Consider the following 21,499-nt stretch of genomic DNA (forward strand, 5'->3'; position numbering starts at 1 on the left):
GTGGAATCAGAAAGATCAAGAATAAACACTTATTTCAATCACCCGCTCATTCTGAGTTTGAGCTTTCCAATCTGGAGAATGGGAATAATAGCACCTAAACTTGCAATATCATAGGTAGAATCCATAAAACATTATGAGTTAAAAAATTAGCATGGCTCTTGAGGTGTCTTCCTTTCTTCTTCCCAGTTTAGGTGGAATTGTAGTGTAGCCTGATTACTTTCTATGTGTATATCTTGTGTTTTCAAATGAATTAAAATATTGTTTATTTTAAGGACTGTGTTTTGCTTTATCTTTCTCATGTGCCAGGTCTGTGTTTGATCAAGAAATAAGCTACTGTGAAATGCTGCATGAATTAAATTTGAAAAACTCTCTCAAACATTTTAAAGCTTGTAGAGATTAATATTTAAGTTATCTGAGGATTAAAACCATTCATTGCTATTCCATGTATGCATTTAGCTGCAAATTAATGAAGTATATTAGGTGTGGCTAGTACCTATAGGAAGTTGCCTCAGATATTCATGTCAGTGCCTTAAATTCTTTACTATCTTTAGAACACATCATTTGACCTTATGCTGTGTTTCTCCATTCTAACTGGATTTAATACAAACCACTGTAGACTTCACAAAATATGATCAACAATTATTTAGTTCCTTGGCTAATAATTTATAATCAGAAAAGAAGTAAAAATGCAAGATTTTGAAATCAAAGAGAAGTAGTTTCCAGAGTCTAGCTTGGCCACTCATTAGCTATGTCAACTTGGCCAAATTACTTATTATCTTTGTTCCTGTTTTCTCACTTATACAATGGGGCTAATAATATTTAATTATTAGGTCTGTTGTTAAGCTTTGAAACTTTTTTCTTTTGATCACTAGCCACATAATGGAAACATAAGTCTCACAAAATAATACTTGATATATATAATGCACTATTCTTTTATTCTCTACTTTCATTTGAAATATTGTTCTTGACCCACTAGATTCTTGACCCAGCAAAGGTCATGATGTGCCTCTCAAAAAACAGTGGGATAGCATGATGTTTAGTATATAACACAAGTGTAACAAATGATTACTACTATTGTCCTTGTGATTATTTTCAGTCTTCTTTTTAGGATGCTTCATGATACATGAGAGTGAAATCTTTCGAGTACTTCTAGGAATTAACTTCCTTGGATGGGGTCCAAAATAGACTCATACTCATCGTATGCTGAGTTATGCACTAGAGGGGGTTGTGCTATAGCAAAGCTCCTGTGTGCTATTCATCAAAGAATGTTAGAGCTGAAAGGGAACTAAGAAAATGCCTAGTACCTTACCTTCATTTTCCTGTATGTATTTATTTATATTTTAAAAATATTCCATACTCTTATTTATAAGTTGCAAAAATGGCTTCTTGGATCCAGAACTGGGAGGTAATTAGGAATAGCTGGGAGGTGGGCATTGGATCATGACATCTGTAGTTTTGTTCTGCTTCTACCAATAAAGAGTTGAGTCACCTTTAACTCTCAGGGACTCAGTTTCCTTAATTGTAAAATTTGGTGATTTCAACAGATGATTATTCCACTCTGATGTTTTTTGACCTCAAACCTCCAAATGGTAAACTCTTCTAGAGGGTATACTAGATGCTGTTTTGTTACAAATCTGATCTGAATGTATTGATATGTGTATATTAGACAGCATTCTTATTCCCACCACAATTCAGATGTACAGAGAAAGTATGGCTCCTCCATTTGCTATTTCTCTTATCATCCCAAAATAAAACTGTCTCTTCTGTGTAATGACAGCTCAGACTTTCTAGTCACTTCCTGCTACTGCTACAATTTTTTTTTTTAATCTCCTGGTTGTAGTGGGGCAGGAACAGGAACATCTAGAACCTCAGGATGTCAGGAAAGTTGAGTCTTTGGGCATTTGTCATTGACTTATATTGTCCTCTGTCTCCTCTGATTTCTGGGTCCCTTTTCTTCCCACTTGTACATCTTGGTAACCATCACCACTAAATTCTCTAGCTAATCTAACTTGTTACTAGTGAGGTACATTGATACTATTTCTTCTTTGACTGTGCTCTCAGATAGTAATCAGAGTTCCCAGCTGAGATTTTTTTTCTTTCAGTATTAATAGTAATTTCTTTTGATTTTTTTGAGTTTTATTGACATATAGTTGATTTACAAGGTTGTGATAATTTCTTCTGTACTACAAAGTGATTCAGTCATACATATGCACATATCTGTTCTCTTTCAGATTCTTTTCCCATATAGATTATCACAGAATATTGGGTAGGGCTTCCTGTGGGCCTATTGTTCCATCTACCTCAGTGTGCACATGTCAATCCCAAACCCCCAGTCCATCCCCCTCACTTGTCCCCTTTGTTAACCATAAGTTTTTTAGAGTTTGTGAGCTGGGATTTTAAATAAGGTCAGACCTAGTTAAATATTCTTAAATGAGGTAGAGGCATGTGTCTATCCCTACCAAAGACAACAGCAGAGGAAATATAAGGGTTTTTAAAACTGTGTTTGTTCCTCTAACATCCAACTCTGCACAAAAAAAGTGGGACTTATCAGTTTATGGGGGAGGATGTGGCAATGAAAAAGCCCAATAGGAGTTTACACCTTGAGTGAGAATCACCTGGGTTGAGGCTCAGCTTTCTGAAATCATCCTTAGGGCACAGGGCCCAGGTGTCCAGCATACCTGCTTAGCATTTCAGTATCTTGTGTTATCAGAGACCTCTGGAGGCTTGCACAGGTCTTCTTGATTTTTAATATGAGGCTAACCATTTAAAAAAAAAAAGAAAAACCAAGAAGAGTCATGCTAAGATGATCCCCGCCTCCCTCAAATTACTGAAAACTATACATTTAGCAAGACTCCTTTCAAAAATATGTGACTTCTTTTTAAAGCACACAGAAGTCAGAGGATTACTGACCAATTCTTTGGTGCTTTTCAGGAACACAGCATGCAAATGGTGGGAACAAACAGGCAGCTTGAGACTGCAGTCAGGATATAGGATCCTTAGGCTGAATCTAAGGGGTCTGCTTACCTTTCCTCTTTCAAAGACAGCCTTGAGCCTGCAGGAATAAGTATTGTGTGTATATGCTGGCCTGCACACACAAAGAGCAAGGGAAGTAGGTTGACTTTACTTAACCTTTCTGATCAAGTTTCTAATAAAATTTTGGTAGGCCAGTCTCCAATGGTGGCTTCCAGCTGCTGACTTTTTCCACATGCTGGAGATCCTTGAGGAGTAAAGAAGGTTAAAATGTACCTCTTAAGCTAACAGTCCACATGGAGTAGCCCAACAACTGAGTTAATGTCAAGGGAGAGGGTTTGATGGTGTCCTTCAGACAGAGCCAGGAGCACTGCATTTTCAACATCATAAAGCAAGTGGCATGGAAGCAAAACAAGAGCCATTACACTAAGATTGATTCAATACTTCCTTTTCTTCCTGACTCCAAAGTGGATCCACCAAACATCCCTCAATGAGGCTACCAAGGTGAACTGAGGCTGTGGTCACAAACTGTGTCTCTTCAATGTACGCTCCTTATAATGGTATCACTCCTTTGAATGGGTTGTGACCAGCATTTTTCCTCCTGTGTTCAGGGACCCAGAGCAGGAAGCACTCCTGTGTGCATCTCTTAGGAGTAGAGTGAATTTTATAGATGGGGGGGGGGTCTCTTCTTGCCTGGAGGATGGATGCTGGGGAGTGACGTCACCCAGCCCCCTCCTCTGCAAGTGTGTGTGTGTGTGTGTGTGTGTGTGTATGCACGCGCGCGCCCCCCGCGCCTTCTCCCAGCTCTCCTGCCTTTCTTCGTCCATCCAGCTCTCTGGCCCTTCAGTGGGCCAGTGGGCCAGATTCAGGGATTCGCCAGCGGGGGCAGCGAGCCTGGCTCTCCCCTCGCCCAGGCGCACCCACACTCACAGTCTTCGCACTGGCAACGCGCACGCACAATCCCTCAGCGCTAGGGCACCGCGATTTCGTGGGATCCCCTGCACGTTACAAGGATTTTAGAAATCACCCAGACAGGGAAACAAAGAGAGGAGCCTTTCCAATCACTTTCCTGAGATTTTTTTTTTTTTTCTTTTCTTTTAATTTCCCCCACCAAACCACCTCTCCCTCAACCTTAACGGCCAGGTTCACGCCAGGTCCAAGGATTGGGCAGGACTGGCCATCCCTTGACTCCGCGCGGGCCGGGCTCCAGGCGTCGCCTCGCCCCCCTCTGCCCCGCCTCCCCTCTCCCCCCGCCGGCCAGTTTCTGGTTACCTCTCCTTTGCGCTTCACTTTTGGGGGGAAGAAGAGAAAAAGGGAGGGAGGCTCTGAGGGGGGCAGCCGAGTTGCTATTTGTGGCCAAAGACTCCTCTTTAAAAGAAGCAGCAGCAGGAAGGAGGAAACAGGAGAGGCGGAGGGAGGAGAGGATACACGGCCCGGACCCCCCAGCCGAGAGCGGCGGAGCGTCGAGGAGCGGGAGGAGGAGGAAGAGCAGGAGGAGGAGGAGGAGGGAGAGGAGACACACAGCGGCGGCGGCAGCGGCTGCGGGAGAAGCGAGCGCAGGGCGAGCTGGAGGAGCGGGAAGAGGAGAAACCGCCGCGGAAGCCGCGGACTCAGAAGGGCCAGGAGGACGGCCCGGGAAGAGGAGGAGGAGGAGGAGAAGGGGGTAGGGGTGGAGGGAGGGCGGGGGGACGCGCTCCTTTGGATGCTGAATTTCGGGTTTTTGGACTCACTCGCTGACTCTCCTCCACTTCCTCGCTCTGGACTGGGCTGGCCGCGCGAGGACCGGGCGGCGGCAGCCACTGGGGTTAGTTCCGCGGCGGGGGCGGCGGCTCCGCGGGATTAAATCGGCCGCCCGGACTCCGGCGGCCGGGGTAGGCGCGGGCTGCGCTGCCGTGGCGGGGCGCGAAGGCGCTGGAGCAAAGTGCTGGTGGCGGCGCGGGAGGCGGTGGAGGCTACTGCCCGGAGCCAACATGACCAGGTGAGTCCCCCGAGCTGACCTGATCCACCCCCCAGAGTCCTCCCTGGTCTGCGCCCGAGGCTCGCCCTGAGCCTGGCTCCCGCAACCCGCACCTCGGGGGCCGCAGCTACACACTTCCACGTCCGCGAGCCCAGCGCCCCGGCTTCGGAGCGCACAGTTTGCTCTTCTGAACCTCCTTGGGCAGAGGTCCTCCCAATGCACGGGTTCGTTTCTCCCATAAAGCCTCAGAGAGTAGCAATTCTAGGGAATGAGGGTGTTTGAATCTGTGTTTTTGTGCGATCCCCTCTTTCTCCTCCTGGGGTGGGCGTAGTATTGGGGAAATGGAGGAGCGGCGGGGCAATCCGACCCTACCCAGGGATTCTGCCACCACATTTTTTTTTTTTTTTTCTTTTTAGGGGCAAGGATTACGGTTTTAAAGAGGGATGGTTTGGGTTGAGGGGGCAATTTCTTTTTCTTTCTGTCCTCTGAACTAGTGGGGAGAAGGAGAAATAACAGGAATCAAAGTACGCGGCTGCCTTAGAGGAGGGGGATTGTTTTGGAGACCTTTTCATGGTAGAATCAAAGCTCGTAGTTCTGCTAGGGGAATACGTTCTTTTTACACACTCCTTCCGTAGGGAAGGGAACGGAGAATTTATACTGAAAAGTTCAAGTTGTAGAAAACACTTTAAAAAGAAAGCCGCTAAGAAACCAAACGTTTTTTTTTTTTTTTTGCTTTCTATCGATTTATTGTAGCTTTTACATAAGCATGGAGAAAACTTGAATTGTTTATCCGTGAGGCTAATTTTCATTTAGAAGCATTAACAGATTAAGTCAGTTTTCTAATGCTTCCAAAAAAAAAAAAAAAAATCCTCAACATTGAGTGTGAGCTTGGCTTTCATTAATTGGGTGCTCCAGTATCCTGCATAGTAGTTCCATTCTCCCAAACCTGGACTATCACAATCCACTTGTATTGTTTCCAGCTTGCCACCCAGTGCAGGACTTGCTGAATGTCTCTTCTGTTCTCCAGAATTCTTGAGTGATCCCTCACACCACTCTACAGTTTGTGCCTTAAGCACCCAGGAAGATTCCTGAGAGATCGCTCCTCTGTATTTTCTCTTAAACTTTTTCTCCCTTTTTTTGCTCCCCTTTTTATGTGCCCACAGTCACAGTGCATGTGACGTAAGAGCATAGTCTTTGAGCCTCTCAGAGACTAGTAACTGCTTGCGACTTCAGATAGATTGTCAATTGGACCCTCAGAGCTTCAAATTCGGACCTTTCCCTTTGGTGTGTTCTTCCAACCATCCTGTAGCATACATATGGGGAGGTCGTCTGTCTGTTCATACTTCTGACCATCTTAGCTATTCTATCACTATAGAATACAAAGTGTACACACCCAGCACTCAACTTGAGTAAAAATCAGGGTAGTATACTACCAAGACTCGAAATATTCTGAATTAAAGGAGTATTTAGATGACACCAGCTTAAAGATTATGACATGTTGGTAATATGATGAGATCTGGGACAAAGATGGATAGATATTATATGTATTTTGAAAACATTCTGTTATATGCTGCAGAAATTATTTTATTGGCTTGGCAAAGAGAGAATATAATTTCAATGCTCAGTGTCCTAATTCTTGAAACAGACATCCTAAATGGACAATAGAAAAAAAATTTCCCTGTCTCCCACCTCCCATAATTATGTACTGTACTTTGCTTTTCAATGGAGCTAGCAATTCTGTGACAGATTTCTTAAATTCACCCTCATGCTATCAGCTATTATTGTACTTTCAAAGTGTGAAATTGACAAGCTGGTCAGTTTCATGAATTCAGCTGTCAGATTGTGTCCAGTTAAAAATTGCTAAAAGCTGTAAATGTGCCTGCCTAGAATTTTCTTTTTAAAGGAAAGACAGCTAGAGGATGAGGATCAAGGGGTATTATTAATTGTAGATCTTCTTAAATTGACATACTCCAGTGTAAGTTTTATCACTGGCTATTGTTAGGAAATATTTTTATTTTAGATTTCTACTATTTTAAGAGTGGCATTTGGTTTATATCTATATTTCATTTTAAATAGTGAGCGCTTTGCATAGAAATAATCTGTTCTCAAGGCTCTCAGTAATAATGGTATAGTAGAAATGAGATTCAAAGAGGAAAATGTCTCTCAAATATATTTTAATATATATGAGTAATATATTACGTTTGTAATGACATGTAAAGAGGTGGATGAATTAAATATTTTATTGAGGAGGTTATGTAACACAAATTCTTCTTAGACTGGTGTACTTGTAGTTACTAAAGTAATGAAATGCAGTCCTCTATTTTAATATATATGTGTTTCAGTAGATAACCACACAAGTGAAACTACTTAAGTATTAAATACAATGATTTGATTTGCCTTTTAAGATTGACATTCATTTAAAGCCAGAATATCTCAAAAGTCTTAGTCAAAGAACTAAGACTTGGAATCCCCTCATCTGCTGCTATTTGCTAAGCCACTAGGGGCCTGTATAACTGTTCTTATATCCAGGAGATACCCTGGTATAGCATATGCAAACCCTCCTAGAGAGGCATTTGAAAAAAATCAGGTAGTCCTTTAAGTTTTTGTTTTGTCTTTTTAACCTATTAACTCATGCTCAGACCTTAGTAGACTTTGATTAAAGGGTTTTTCAGGAACATTGTCTAGATCTTTTCCAAAACTGCTGGTGTAAGGATGACTTTTCAGAGAAAGCATGAAACATAGGAGAGATATTTGTGCAAATTCATATGTGACCCTACTTTCTCAGTGTATCTCAAGGATAAACAAGTAGGAACATTAATAACTTTTCTTTATTGGACTGATAAGGATGTTATTTGCATAATGTAAGATTAAAAGAGAAATGAAGCAGAATTACTTTAAGGAATGTGTAGTCATAGATTGATGGTGTGATTAAACTAGTTTTGTAAGTGCTGTGCAGGTGGAGGCTGTGACTACAGTTTAGTCAGCACTTGAGGGACCCACACTGGAGATGCACCATACATTTTTAAGTGTCAGTTTCACAAATTTGAAATCGACCAGCTGTGGCAATCTTGATAGACATTAGGCAATAAGGTCAAGTATACTTACACTGTTCTGTTGTTGATTTTCAGTTTTTCAAACTGACAAGGGTGACTATTTGTAGAAGAGCGCACTGCAAGTATTTGCATATTGGATTTCCTTCAGACCAAACTTGATTTATCAAGCCATTGAACACTTCTGTTTTTAAAATGATCCTATGGATAAATAAGAATTTGTTAACACCATCACATATGAAAAGTGCCGTCTCAGGAATGATGAAATTTTCAAGGTGATTTTGCTTTAAAACTACTCTGCTTTAGTTTCAGCATGTGTTTTGGGGGTACTCTGAGACCTGAAATATGTGTATGCTCTAATTTATGATCCTGAGAACATCATACTTTTAGGTTCACCTCTTTAAATGTATACATTTAACATGTGGTCATGGGTGCCCTTCTAATTCCCCAAATTTTCTGGTAATCTCAAAAATAAACTTTACCTTTAATGTGATGTATTCAACTTAAGCCACAACATATACTTTAAGGATTCATATTTTAAGCCCAGATATATGAAGTACTATATAGAAAGACAGAATTATTTAGTTTCTGAGAGTATTTAAGGAATATATTATTTTTTCCCATTTTCTTAAAGGAAAGGTAGTTTTTTGGTTGAAAAGATTAGTTTGAGTAAATTAGTTATATTTTAAGCGGGCTTACTCTGAGTGTCTTATTGCCTTATGGAGTTATTTTTCTTTCTTTGTACTGTTTGGTTTCTTTGATAAAATCTTTTAAGAAAGCTATTTACCTGTGATGGCACGAAGGCAACTTGCAGCCTCAAGCAAAGTCAGTGTTTAAAACATTTCTTTTTATATTATCAATGATTTGCCAAGAGCAAAGAGAGAGTCGTTCTTTCTGTGAACTACAAGATTGAGGATTCCTATATAACACGTCAACAGGAGAAACCTGATAATGTGGAAGAAGATTGCTTAGAAGGGATTTGTCAGTAAATTTCATTCCAACAAAACATCACTTGTTTAAGCTTCTGTTATTTCATAGCACAGTGACATTTCCACCAAAGGATAGTTTTGTTGGGGGATATGTTTTCTATATAGATAATCTCATTTGCTTCTAATTAGTAGTTGGTAGCACTTATTAAAATGTCATGCTTGGCTTGCATTTGTTTTGACAATTAAAAGTGTCCAGATCCCTGCCCCCCATGCACTTTAAAAATGTGTTTCAACTCTCCACAATTAAACCCTTAAGAAAGATATCTAAAATAATAAATGGCTTGTGTTTACTGATTGCTCATTATATGAAATTGTAGCCTCCTGTGTACAAGTTCAGCGTTTTCTTTACGTCATAAGTTTCCAGGAGGTCAAAGAGCAGAAGCTTACACATTACAGAAGTCTCTGACCTAATGTAACCTAAATAATAGAGTCATGACAACAGTAGGAGGCTGAAGCATTAATGAAATAGAATTCTTGAAAGATGTAACTCACGAGATTACATTTCAAGCCTAAATCCCTCATTTCCCCTTTAATAAATTACCCATTTGCTTTCATGTGATCAGCAGTTTTCATTTTCTTCTCTTAACATTTTATTTATAAAATATTTTTAAGGCAGACCTTAAAGTTTTTTAGGTATCGTGTCCAGATATCTGCCACACTCCTCAGAGCAACTTGTTGGGGAAAAAAAGCATAACTAAAATAGCCTGTGACGTCTGGCCTCCTCCCTCTAGATATGATGTGTTCACTATCTTCCTGTTCATTGTTTTCTATTTGATGCTGATATATTTAATAGGATCCTATCAGTACTTGCCAGCTACTCTATAGCTTTTTGAAAAATTACAGAAAACAAAGGGCATAACTGGACTTTTCCTTGACTTTTCAAGCTCTGCTGTCCCCCAAATCAATCCCTGTATGTCATAGATCAATAAATGAAATGAGAGGGAGGGCCATTTGGAAAGCTGTCTGCAAGCCATTGGATCAGGGATATCAGGGGGCGAACAGTATCGAGACAACTTGAATATTCCTCACTCCCAGCCTGCAGCGGGAAGCTTTGTCTTCCTTCGCAAATGGCCGCCCTTAAGTGACAGGCTCCTCTTTGACTTCTTCAGCATTTCTAACAAAATATAAGAGCAAAAGCAGTCATCTAAAGCTAGACTTTCTTCTAGTTCTTTGAGTTCACTGGCCAGAAACGGGACTTTACTTTGACATTCAGATAACAATGTCAGGAGCGTTGTGACCTTTACCATATTGCTATTTACTGGATTTAAACATCGCAACTCTGTCAGTTTCATGAGATTAATTGAATTTATAAATTCTTAATTGTCTTTTTCTCCCCAGCAGCCCTCAAGCTATATTCTTAATGTAGCAGTAGCTAACTAAATTGAGATACGTGAATTGCATTTAGAAAATTGTGCTTTTCAGTGGTGCTTTGGGATTAGGAGATAAGTGTGATTTCAAACATAGTAAATGATCATCTGTAATCATTGGGTCACAAGTAACAAGTTACTTCTTTTTTAAGCTTCAGTAAATGGACTCCTTTTATTAACAAAAAGATTTATATTAGTACTGATTTTATAAATAATTGACAGTCAGTTACTGTTTAATCTTATTTAACCATGTGCATATTTAGTGTATATAAAGCTAATGCTAAAGATTGCCAATAGCTTCCGTACTTCCTTTTTTTCTCTACTGCAATGGGTATAAATTCAGTGCAAGAAAAATTGAATTTATACCTTAGTTTAATCACTGTGGGATCTTGGGAGAAATGGTATAACATTTTAGGATCTTGTTTCAGCATCTGTAAAATAGAGAAAATAGCCATAGATGTAATGAAGATCCAGTTACATAAGAATTTGTTTTATTTTGTATTTTAAATTAAAAAAAAAAAAACTAGGTGTAGGAGTCACATAATGGACATGGTCTATTCAATAACGTTAGCTTGTATGTTGGTATTCTGCTATCTTTAGCTATTTGCTATAAATTATTGCTACTTGATTTAAAATCAAGACTCGTTGGATATGCGTGTTTGGTTTAATTTGCCCCCTGTGCACTGTGTTGTGTTTGTGGTATAATTACTACAGATGCTGGAACTACCTTTTCTTCTCCAACACATTTTTAGAAGTCTGTAGACATTAGTATGCCCTAGTACACTGTTTATCTCAGAAAGCTTTTAAAGCAAAAGTTAGAAATGATTTTACCTAAAATGTACAAAGAGAGCATTTTGCTCAAAAATCAAAAATGTATTAAGAGATTCCTGATGATATTTGATGTGAAAATGTGAAATTGCAGTCTGGGGGAAGACATGTTTAGAAAAGCAGTTAATTGAAATACTGAAGCAACAGAATTGCCTTTTTTTTTTTTTTTTATGGTAATACATCTTAGAAAGCGCCTTAGCTCTTTGCCCAGTGCAGCTGTCCTTCCATGAAAGATCAGGTTTCAAGAGCAATGATGGATGGTGGGTGCCTGTAGCCAGTTGTGGGGTTTGCTCTGAGGTCAAATGTATTGATGGAGGATAGGAATTTACTGCCTTCTGTCTCTCCCTAAGATTCGCCAGTACAATTTCACAGAGAAAAATTAGACTAGACACATCAAATGTGGTCTGGTATTCCATTATAGGCCAAAAGACATTTGTTTTCAAAGTTTAAAATAATTTTTTCCTCCAGCCCCCACCGCCCCTTCCTACTGCTCCAGCCAACCAGAGGAACACATAGAACAGAACCATGTGCTAATGATTTCTTACTGCACAGGTAGACCCCTGACTCCCACAGATATGTATTTGAACTTCTTCTAACAGTAACTTAGTCGAGATATTGTTAAAAGATTTTAAGAGAGAAAATACATCTACTACTTTACTACTTTTGACTTTTCTGGCTGAACTAATTCAGTATGTGATTTTTATTTTGTTTTATTTTCTTTATTTTGCTTCTTAGGGCCGAACTTGCAACACACGGAAGTTCCCAGGCTAGGAGTCATAGTATGTGATTTTAAGATACATGTTTTATATCTTAATTTATTTATAAATTATAGCTTATATCTTAATTTGAATGGAGTATCTAGCTAAAAGTTAATAATAGTAATCTATTGGAAATGTTTTAAGTATTCTAAATCCACTTACTTGCTAAGTAATGATTTTCACTTTTTTTTTTGGGTGGTGATGGGGGGTAAGGAATTATGTAGTGTTTACTAGAGGAATACATTTTGGAGAGCTGCTTCTGTTGGAAATATTCTATGGACAGAAGTTCTCCGAGTTCCTTCTTTGACTATTACTTTCTTCAACATTCTTTCCCCTTCATTTGATGTTTTGAGATGTCTCTATCTCAATTCTAAACCCTTATTGTTTTACCTAAGGCCCCCTTCTGTTCACTGTCTACACTCTCAAGTGGGATATTCCTATCTGCTTCTTCTAGGAGCAATGATTTCTACATAGAAGACCCTGAAATTTTCATACTTCTCTCTGGTGTTCCAGATCTGCATTTTTTAAATCTGCTTGTTAGATGGTTGAGAAATAGAAGGCTCTCCTTTATCCCACATTCTTCATTTTATAAACCTAAAATATAATCTTTCATCCATACTTAGGTCTACTTATTTTGCCTTGGTACCTCATTTTCTCCTTTCTCTTTTTCAGTTCTTCCTGCACACTTTTGCTTTCTGAAATGCAAACCTTTTCACCTCTGCAGACTCAAGTGCTGCCTTGTCAGCACAGCAGTCAGAGGCCTTTTCAGTCTCATCCTAACTTGTGTGTCCAGCCTCCCCTCTCAGAGTAGCCCCAGTGGAGTTACATACAGCATCAGAGTCCCCACCCTCAGGGAGAAGACTCTGCCCTCAGGAACCTCTTTGGTTCTACCAATAATGTTCTTGGACTCCCCGTTGTCTCCTTGCCAGCTGTCCGAACTTGCATCCATTGAAAGCCTCCTAATTATTCTCTCATTTTCTAATTCTCAACTCAAGAACTATATGCCCTTTTTTTTTAATTTAGTTGCAATCACGAATGTGAACACTAATTGTTCAATTGAAACCTCTCATGATTTTCAGGACTTTGAGATAGGTGAAAAACAAATTTCTTTTAATTTTCTTGATATTAGAAGTATAGCAGTCATGGTTGATGTGTAAAGCCTCAATAGTGATGGTTGCTAAAATTTACTGAGTGCTTACTCTTTGCCAGGCATTCAGTATCATGTTTAATCTCTAAAACACTAGGTAAGACATGTGCTTTTATTATCACCAGTATATTCGAGAGAGAGAGGTTAAGTATTTGCCTAAGTTTGCATAGCTAGATATAGTAAATATGGAACTTAAAGCCAAGATTTTAAGTAAATGGTCCCAACTTTTACCCACTCCATTCTTAACCACTCAGTATATTCTTGTGTCTGACATGAATTTTTAAAACATTTATTTTGTGTGTACCAGGTAGGTATACCCAATGACATGGTTTCATGACCCAAATTCAGGAAGAATCTTACACATTTTGTAGATTTTTCCCACTATCGTTTTTGAAAAGTCTCTTCTATTCCTTTCTCTGCTTGGGACTGGAGGCATTGAATTTTATTTATTTATTTATTTATTTATTTGACTTAAGCAGTTTGGTTTGGATTGAATGCCTTTTTTTTTTGAAAGTTGCTTTTCAGCTCTAAAATTACATGCTTTCAGGCCAGTGACACAACTGTCTGAGCTTTGGGGTCAGTCCTGGAGCAGAAGTGGTTAACTAAAATATTTCCACCAAGAACATGTTTTAAAAATCACAAAGGCTGGCATTTTCATAGCTGCCCAATAGGTAAGGAATCAAAAGAATTTTTACAAAGAGAAATATAGATCCAACAGAGATATCTGAAGAGCAGCCTCCCATCAGAGAAATGAAATTATGCCAAGCAACTGATATTTTATTTTTTGGCAGCCTGTCCTCCACAATTGTATCTGGGAAATTTTGTCAATTACAATGTCTTCTAAAATACTCTTATTTTCACTGCTCACCTCTTAATTTCCTGATCAATAACAGATGATTTGATAAGTTTTTTTTTCCATTTAACCCATTTTATAAAATGTTAGATGTATTCTTTTTTGTAAGGGCTCAGAAACCTATTTCTGATTAATTATGGTCTTATAAATAATACAAGACAGGATGTTAAATTTGTTTGATGACCTAGAAAATTATCTTTTCTCTGACAACAAGCACCCTGAAGTTTTAAATCAGATATGGCATATAAAATAAAGTTACATGGAAAATGGATTTGGTCTTTGATGGCTCTTCCAGTATGTCAACAATTAAATCTTCTTTGCCCAGGTTTCTAGAATGGTTTTCACAGGCATATAGTGTCCTGTTTTGCCATATTGTCTTGTGAGTTAATCTGTAAACATCACCTGCTTGGAGCCTGGAGCTATGTGTGCTACCTTCTTGGGTAGTGGTTGGTGAGGATTCTTCCATACTTAGGTTCTTAATAAATGTTCTTTGATGATAATAATTATAAATTAAGTATGACAAGTACAATAAATATTGTTATGCCTATTCAGCTATTTAAGAAATGATTGGCTAAGTGTATTTGAATTGAATCTGATTTTCACTCTTGTCTAGACTCTACCTGATTTTGTTTCCAAAATACCCCTAGGAAATATATAATTTCAATCTTGATTTTAAATTTATCATTTAAAATCTGTTTTCTCCAAATAATCTCTTGTTTTTACAAGTATACCAAAGTAAATATTAATTTTCTTTCAACCAAGTTATCCACTGCCTTGTATTGTATTAGCTGGCATCTGTTGGCAAGGCCCTTATCATCTTTTGCCTGGATTGCAGCCTCTCTGTGTTTAGTTGGGAATTCTGTATAGTTGCTTGGGTGTACTGTAGCCAGCATGATCATGAAGAAACTGATTATGTCATCCTTCTCCTTCAAATATTCCATTAGCTCTCCATTCCCATGAGTGTAAAGCTTGAAAAACTTAGCAAAAGTCACCTGGCCTTCGATGTCATTCTCCCTACCTTGTCTCTTGGTACTTCGCTATTCTCTATTCATTTTTTGTTTACCTTCCCCCACTGCAACATACATACATTCCAGCTGTGCTAAAATATTTCCTGTTTCCCTGATGTACTACTTTGACCCTTCTGTGTGCAGTTCTGAGCATGCTTTCTGGCTTTCCTACAAATTCCTTTCCCTTTTTTGCCTGACTCCCTACTTCCTTCAGGTCTTACCTTAGCTGACAACTTTTCTAGGAAGTCTTCCTATCCTTCCAAGCCTGGATACCCTTCCTTTATACACTAAAATAGACTCAAAGTTTATATATAGTGTCTATCATAGTGCACTGTAATTGCTTATTACAATGATTCATTACAAATTCTTCAAAGCTAAGAGCCAAGTCTTTTCCCCAGTGGTATCTCTGCCACCTAACCCATGGTAATATTGGTACACTGTTGTTGAGTAATCCCTCAGCAAGTCAACGTCCCCAGAAAAATCAGAGGTCGATTAGTTCATGGTCCATGTCTTACAACCTATATGTTTAATATTTAATTCTACAGTTTATGACAGCACTGTCCGTTGCTCTTGAGTAATTAATTTTATTTTACTTAAGTTCTTCTTACCTAGCTTCCTACCAAACCAAGACAAAGCCAAATCTGTGTATACTGTGTGTATCTACTCATATGCCACCAGACAAGACAAATCTGCCTTTACATCTGGCTGTGGTTGGAATTCCCAGCTGCACTTAATTCTGACACATGGTCATTATTGAACCAAAAGCCATCGCCTGGCATGATTATAGCTCGTATTTGTTTTCGTTTTAAGGGGCCTCATCAAGGCTGCCAAATGTACAACAGGTGCCTTAGTTTTATACTTGCCAATCTGTTGTTATTCAAATGACCGCCTTAACAGAGACTAATGGTATCTAATAAAATTGATCTCAGTTCTGGCAAGCCAGGCTTACAGGAGCATGAGTGCTAGAAACTGCAGTGTGGAAATATGCTGGTGCTGCCTGTGCCTGGTAAAGCATACATTTTTTAGAAGGTGACATATGTCTCACACATAGGCCCCTTGTTTATGTTGTGCCATGGAAATTTTCCACAGCCTGGTATTATTTGCACACTAGGATTTGCAGCATCTAATCTTATTTTAGATGGACTCCCTGGGTGGCATGGGGACAGGACTAGCTGTGCCAGCTTATCGATGAATGGCTGTGCCATGTCTGTAAGGCATAGCCAAGCAGTCTTTTTATGCCAAACAACTAGCATGTCTGACTGTATTTCCTGTCGTCAGAAATTTGCCTCACTGATTTCATGAGGATCTGTAAAGATGTCAGTATTAACAAAGATAGCTGGAAGAGGAGTGTGTCAATTTGCAAATAGGAGCTAATGTTTGGACACTTGCATTCAAACTGTGTAATGTTTCTATGTTTTTTTTTTTTTCCATGCTTCATAGGAAGCTGGTCTAAGGAAACCTTTGTCACCAAAGGAGGTGACTTCTTGACAACTGGCCATCAGAACTCAAAAGTCTAAGTGATGATAAATGTTAAAACCAGGTCTCACAGGGATAAGATATTGCACTTTTTTTTCCTTCAAGGATCTTAGAGACCTCATTTTATTCACTCACTTGCCCGCTCTCCCTTTTATGCATTTATTCTTTAAAGCATTGTACATTAATCTTTGCTAAATGCAGGGCACAGTGGGACTGTAAGGATGAGCCAAACACTGCCAAGTACAATTTGCACTGACAAATAGGCAGAGATCTGGAATCTTATGATTTTGGAAAAAGTCATGCTACTATAATGTCAATTTCTAATTGGAGAGCCTTATGTTGTCATGTGGAAGAGCTACTCAAATTCCACCATGATAGGAAAGCTTGCAGATTTCACTAAATAATCACTACTACAGTAAGAGACGCTGGTTCGAGCCTTAACTGCCACACTTCACTTGGCTCCACAGTTAATTGAGCTCATCTAATTTCCTGTGACCTAGCATATAGAATAGTTCTCAGGTTAGGATTTGGCTATTATTGGACCATCTTTTTGTATTATTTATACCATCCTACTTGAAAAAGGATTTGCGGCAGCTATTAAATCATATGCTTCATTATCCTTAATAAATCACCTTGGTAGAGCAGACAATGGATTATTGTACAGATGGTTACTTTCTATGAAAAAAATTTTAAAAATATGCATCTTCTTAGCCTCATTCTGAATGATGTTTTATTTCAAGACATTTAAAAATGATAGAGGTCCTTAAGGAGTATATCAAGCTTGTCATTTAGTGACTCTTCTTCAGACTGAAAAAAAAGGATACTAAGTAAAAGAAATATAAATGTGAAGAAAAGTTTTGTTTTTGTTTTTTTGCTTTTTAGGGCCGCACCCGTGACATATGGAGGTACCCAGGCTAGGGATCTAATCGGAGCTACAGCTGTCGGCCTACACCACAGCCATAGCAACATGGGAATCTGCAACTTACACCACAGCTTATGGCAATGCCAGATCCTTAACCCATTGAGCGAGGCCAGAGATCTAACTTGCAATCTCATGATTCCTAGTCAGATTTGTTTCTGCTGTGGCACGGCTGGAACGCCAGAACAGTTTTTAATAAATGTTTTTAAGAGACCTGGTACCATTTCTGATTGTGTAAGTTTTTCAAAATAGTTTTTATCATTTAGAAGAAAAGATGTACAATAATGTAGTAGGATTTTATAGTAGTATTGATTTTGCAACTAGAATTGTGAAAAATAATGAAATAAGCAAATAGATAAAAGCTTGCATCCACAGGCCTACATGAACATGGTAAAGGGCAAATAAATTATCTTTTAGATATAATTTTTTTTTTAATGGCCACACCTGCAACATGTAGAAGTTCCTGGGGCAGGGACTGAATCCAAGTCACAGCTGAGACCTATCCCATATCTACAGTAATGCTTCATCCTTTAACTCAGTGGGCCAAGCTCACTCACCTTTGCAGTTGGGTTCTTAACTGATTGTGCCATACTGGGAACTTCTCTTTTAGATATTTTAAGCATAGGGCTCTTTTTCCTTTTTGGATTATTTAGGTACCACAGTCACAAATTACACTATGTTTCCATATCTCTCAATGAGAACTGAATACATTTGTCTCTGTCAAATGGACCACACTGGCCTCTTTGCCATAGGGATAACCATTTCTCAGTGAGTGAGTGGGAAATCTTCCAAAGGTGCTAGAAAGGGCAGTCTTCATGTTGAGAATTCACTATCTGAGCTAGCCTTTCTACCTTGGTCTTCAGAACCCAAGTCCATTCCTTTTTGTATTTAACACTGTCCCTGTCATAACTGCCAGAAGTGGGGTTCTGTCTGATGCAGGAGGTCTCAGTGGATGGCAGGTTTCACATCAGATAGTAACTACTTTGATGAGGAATCTACTGCTTTTTCTCAAAGAACACTCAGAGGAAGAACAAGAGACAGATATTTATTCTTTTTTTTTTTTTTGCCATAAGAAACGGAGTCTCTGTATTACTTAAATAATTAAGTATAATTATAAACTCAGTTGTACTAGCTATGTTTTCAGTGGTCAGTTGTCACATGTGACTAGTGGCTGTCATATATAATGGCACAGGCATAGAACAGTTTTGTTGTTGCACAAAGGTAGATTGGACAACACTGGTCTCCTTGATTGTCCTAAGACATCACTTGTAATTTTCAAGGTTACACATGTAGTAAAGACAGAGTATTTACATGCTGCGGATACCCATTGCTCATGCTAGGAAAGAATCTACCTGTCAGATGTTAAGTGAAAGAATCCGTGTCTCACAAATTCATCCTCGAGGAAAATGAATTGATAGCTGATTCTGTGCTTTTTGTCTACTGACAAATTTGTGGACTCTTTGATTTTTACCTGCCTAATGTGGAGAACTACTCTTCTATGAAGGTCAAATATGGAAAGAAATTGACTTCTGTCGGTTCCACAACCTCTCCTCTCAGATTTCTTCAGTGAGTCTTTTCTGTAGTTTTCCAAGTGATTTTTGTCTGTCTGCAGCCATTTTCACTGCAGAGCTATACGCAAAGGTTAAGGAGTAGTGGGAAAAGGACTTAGGATGGGGATCATGAAATTAACATCCAAGCAGGTTGCTCTGGGAGTGAGTGGGGATGCTTCAGTGAGACAACTTGGTGTAGACTAAGCTGTCCTCAGCAAATCCATAAGTCTGATGTCTTCAAGCTTCAAATGCAGAGCAGAGCAAATGTGCGTCTTTGTTAAGGTGGAGGGACTGAGCAGGAGGATGGCCTGAAGGAAATCTTGGGCATGCAAAAACATTACCTAGCCTCCTCTTGCTATCTTTCACACTGTCCTTTGCTTTATTATAGAGCTTTGGAATTTTGTCAGGGATCAAGCCAATCCAGTGTCTTGTGTAATTAGCGCTGGCAAGCACACCCAGAACAACCTGTTAGAAGTCATTGAGAAAAATGTGCCAGCTGTGAGGACCTCCAGACTCGCACTTGACGGTCTGGTGGGGAAGAGAGGCAGAGTAATAAAGGCAAAACTAAGTAAGTATTTTAACTGCCCCTCTCCTATCCTCTCCTCACCCTCCCTTCCACAGAGGGAAGGGTTCAAGGCTCAACTTCATGTTTCTGTAGCGCTGTAATTGAACAGTTAGCACCAGGAGGAGAGAGAAAAGCTAAAGGACTTTGTAACAGTTCCTGGAAACAGAGCCCTGCTTTCTTCTAACTGGCTTTTGGACACACGACCTGAGGTCATTGTTCCCAAATGCCATTCTCTTTTCCTTTTACTTCATAAGTCTCTATCTGCTCCGTGGGGAGAACCATTGGGTCTCTTGTTTTTAGTTGTAGCATTTGCATTTTACGGGTAGTTTTTTTTTGTTTGTTTGTTTATTTTCCATTGTGACTATGTTTGTATCAAGAAAATGCTTTGTTTTAAATATGTTTTAAAAAGTATCTAATGTTGGTTAGGTGTAGGTTTTTTTTGTTTGTTTGTTTGATTTTTAATCAAATTGATATTTCCTCAGAACAATGGACTATATCTCTCACCCCCTATGCCAAAAAAGTGTTTTAATTAAAAAGGTAAAGCTTGTTTTTATTTCTGTTATGATAGATTATTATTTAAAAATTTTTTCCTTACCAAAGAAGATTCATGACAAGGGTAGAAGTGTTTATGTTCATGGCATTCTCAACCCTCTGTAACAAAGTGAAAAAATGTAAGGCTACTTTGAACTAATTAATCCACTGGAGCCTGGGGATACTCACCTCTTGCAAAGTGTCATTTTTTAAGTCTTGGCTTTTTATTGCAATTATATGTACCATCCATATCAGTAACCGAGGTGAAAATCAGGGTCTTCTTGTAATTACAGATCTAAATCTTGATCATTGCAGGAATATTATCATAGAGCAGGAGCTATATAAAACAGCCACCTGTTCTTGTCCCAGAAAGATTTAATAATAGTCCATCTCCTTAGCCTACCACACTGTAGTCATGGGTTGTGGTGTTCTAGGTGATAAAGTAGAACTTGAATTTGTTGTTATGGAAAGGATGCTGAGAATTCTCAGTCCAGGTGACATGGTGATCCTTACACGATACTGATCCTTGTTGATAAAAGTCTCTCGTACATATTTTTTCATGCACTGTGGAAGATGCAATATTGGATCCAGTATGGTACTGTAGTTAATTGATGTAATTGGTGCCAAAGGGTTGCTAAGTCCATTAAAGGGACAATTTATCATTTTCAATTGTTTAATTATCTGAAAAAAATTAAGGAGGGGCATGGCCAGTTTTTAGAAATATATGGCTTATGTATTAGTATTTTAAATGAATGTCATTATAGGCCTACCCAGCTAAATACTGAGCTCCAGTGGTAGCTCACCATCTGAGTAGAGACTAGAAAAGCACAGAAATGTCAAATTTTATACCTAGGTATGTCTGACAAGTGGTACAGTAAGAATAGCTTTTCTTACTCTTTTCTTGAGTTACAGTGAAGTGATTTGAAAGAAAGCATGAACCATAAGTAATTTTTTTTAATGTTCTGCTCTCATACAATGGTCAGGTAAGACTGTTTCCACCTTCCTATACCCTAAATGGTTTACACATATTTTAAAGTCAGAAGAGTAGTATCACCTCAATATAGATAATTCAGAAATAGAAAAAAATGCCATTAATAATCCTTTCACCAAAAAACACCCCACTGTTGTGACTTGAGAAAATTTTCTGGTCCTCTATACTATGTGGTGAGTTTTTGATTCAGTACTTTGTCAGTTATCACTTTAGCATAAATATATATACATATATATTTTTTCTATCTTGCCTCTTCATGACAATCATCGTAATGGCTTCCCAATATTTCATGGACTAGATGTGTCAATTTTTGTATTGTTAGACACTGCTTTTTGTTTTTTTCCTCATTTCTATCAGTATTCCAAATACAAAGTTTTGAGGAACATTTTAATTGGATTAGCTTTATCTATATTTTGTATTATTTCTCTTAGTATTTGTACATAGAAGTGGCATCATTACGTCAAAAGACATGAACATGTTTCTGTTTTTTGAAACTTATCACCAAACTGTGTTCCAGAAAGGATGTATTTGCTGATAATGC

General features: G+C 38.7%; 1 protein-coding gene across 37 annotated transcripts in view; it reads left to right on the top strand.

Annotated features, from left to right (window-relative positions):
* Positions 1-4,258: 4,258 nt before the first annotated feature.
* The window catches only part of PTPRD (protein tyrosine phosphatase receptor type D), a 529,409-nt gene continuing 512,168 nt past the window's right edge, over positions 4,259-21,499 (top strand). For 23 of the 37 annotated variants that reach the window (XM_084985913.1, XM_084985926.1, XM_084985933.1 and 20 more), the window contains exon 1: positions 4,671-4,948. The gene's annotated coding sequence lies outside the window, so the exon portion shown is untranslated. Of the gene's footprint in view, positions 4,949-21,499 lie in introns of all 37 variants that reach the window. The other 14 variants (XR_014821805.1, XM_084985812.1, XM_084985865.1 and 11 more) reach the window with 1 other exon arrangement.

This window comes from Sus scrofa, chromosome 1, assembly GCF_054392235.1.
Source record: "Sus scrofa isolate SSC_HxYL_T2T_F1_AM1 chromosome 1, Sscrofa_HxYL_maternal_Yorkshire_Landrace_v2.0, whole genome shotgun sequence".
In the NCBI taxonomy this organism is placed as follows: Eukaryota; Metazoa; Chordata; class Mammalia; order Artiodactyla; family Suidae; genus Sus; species Sus scrofa.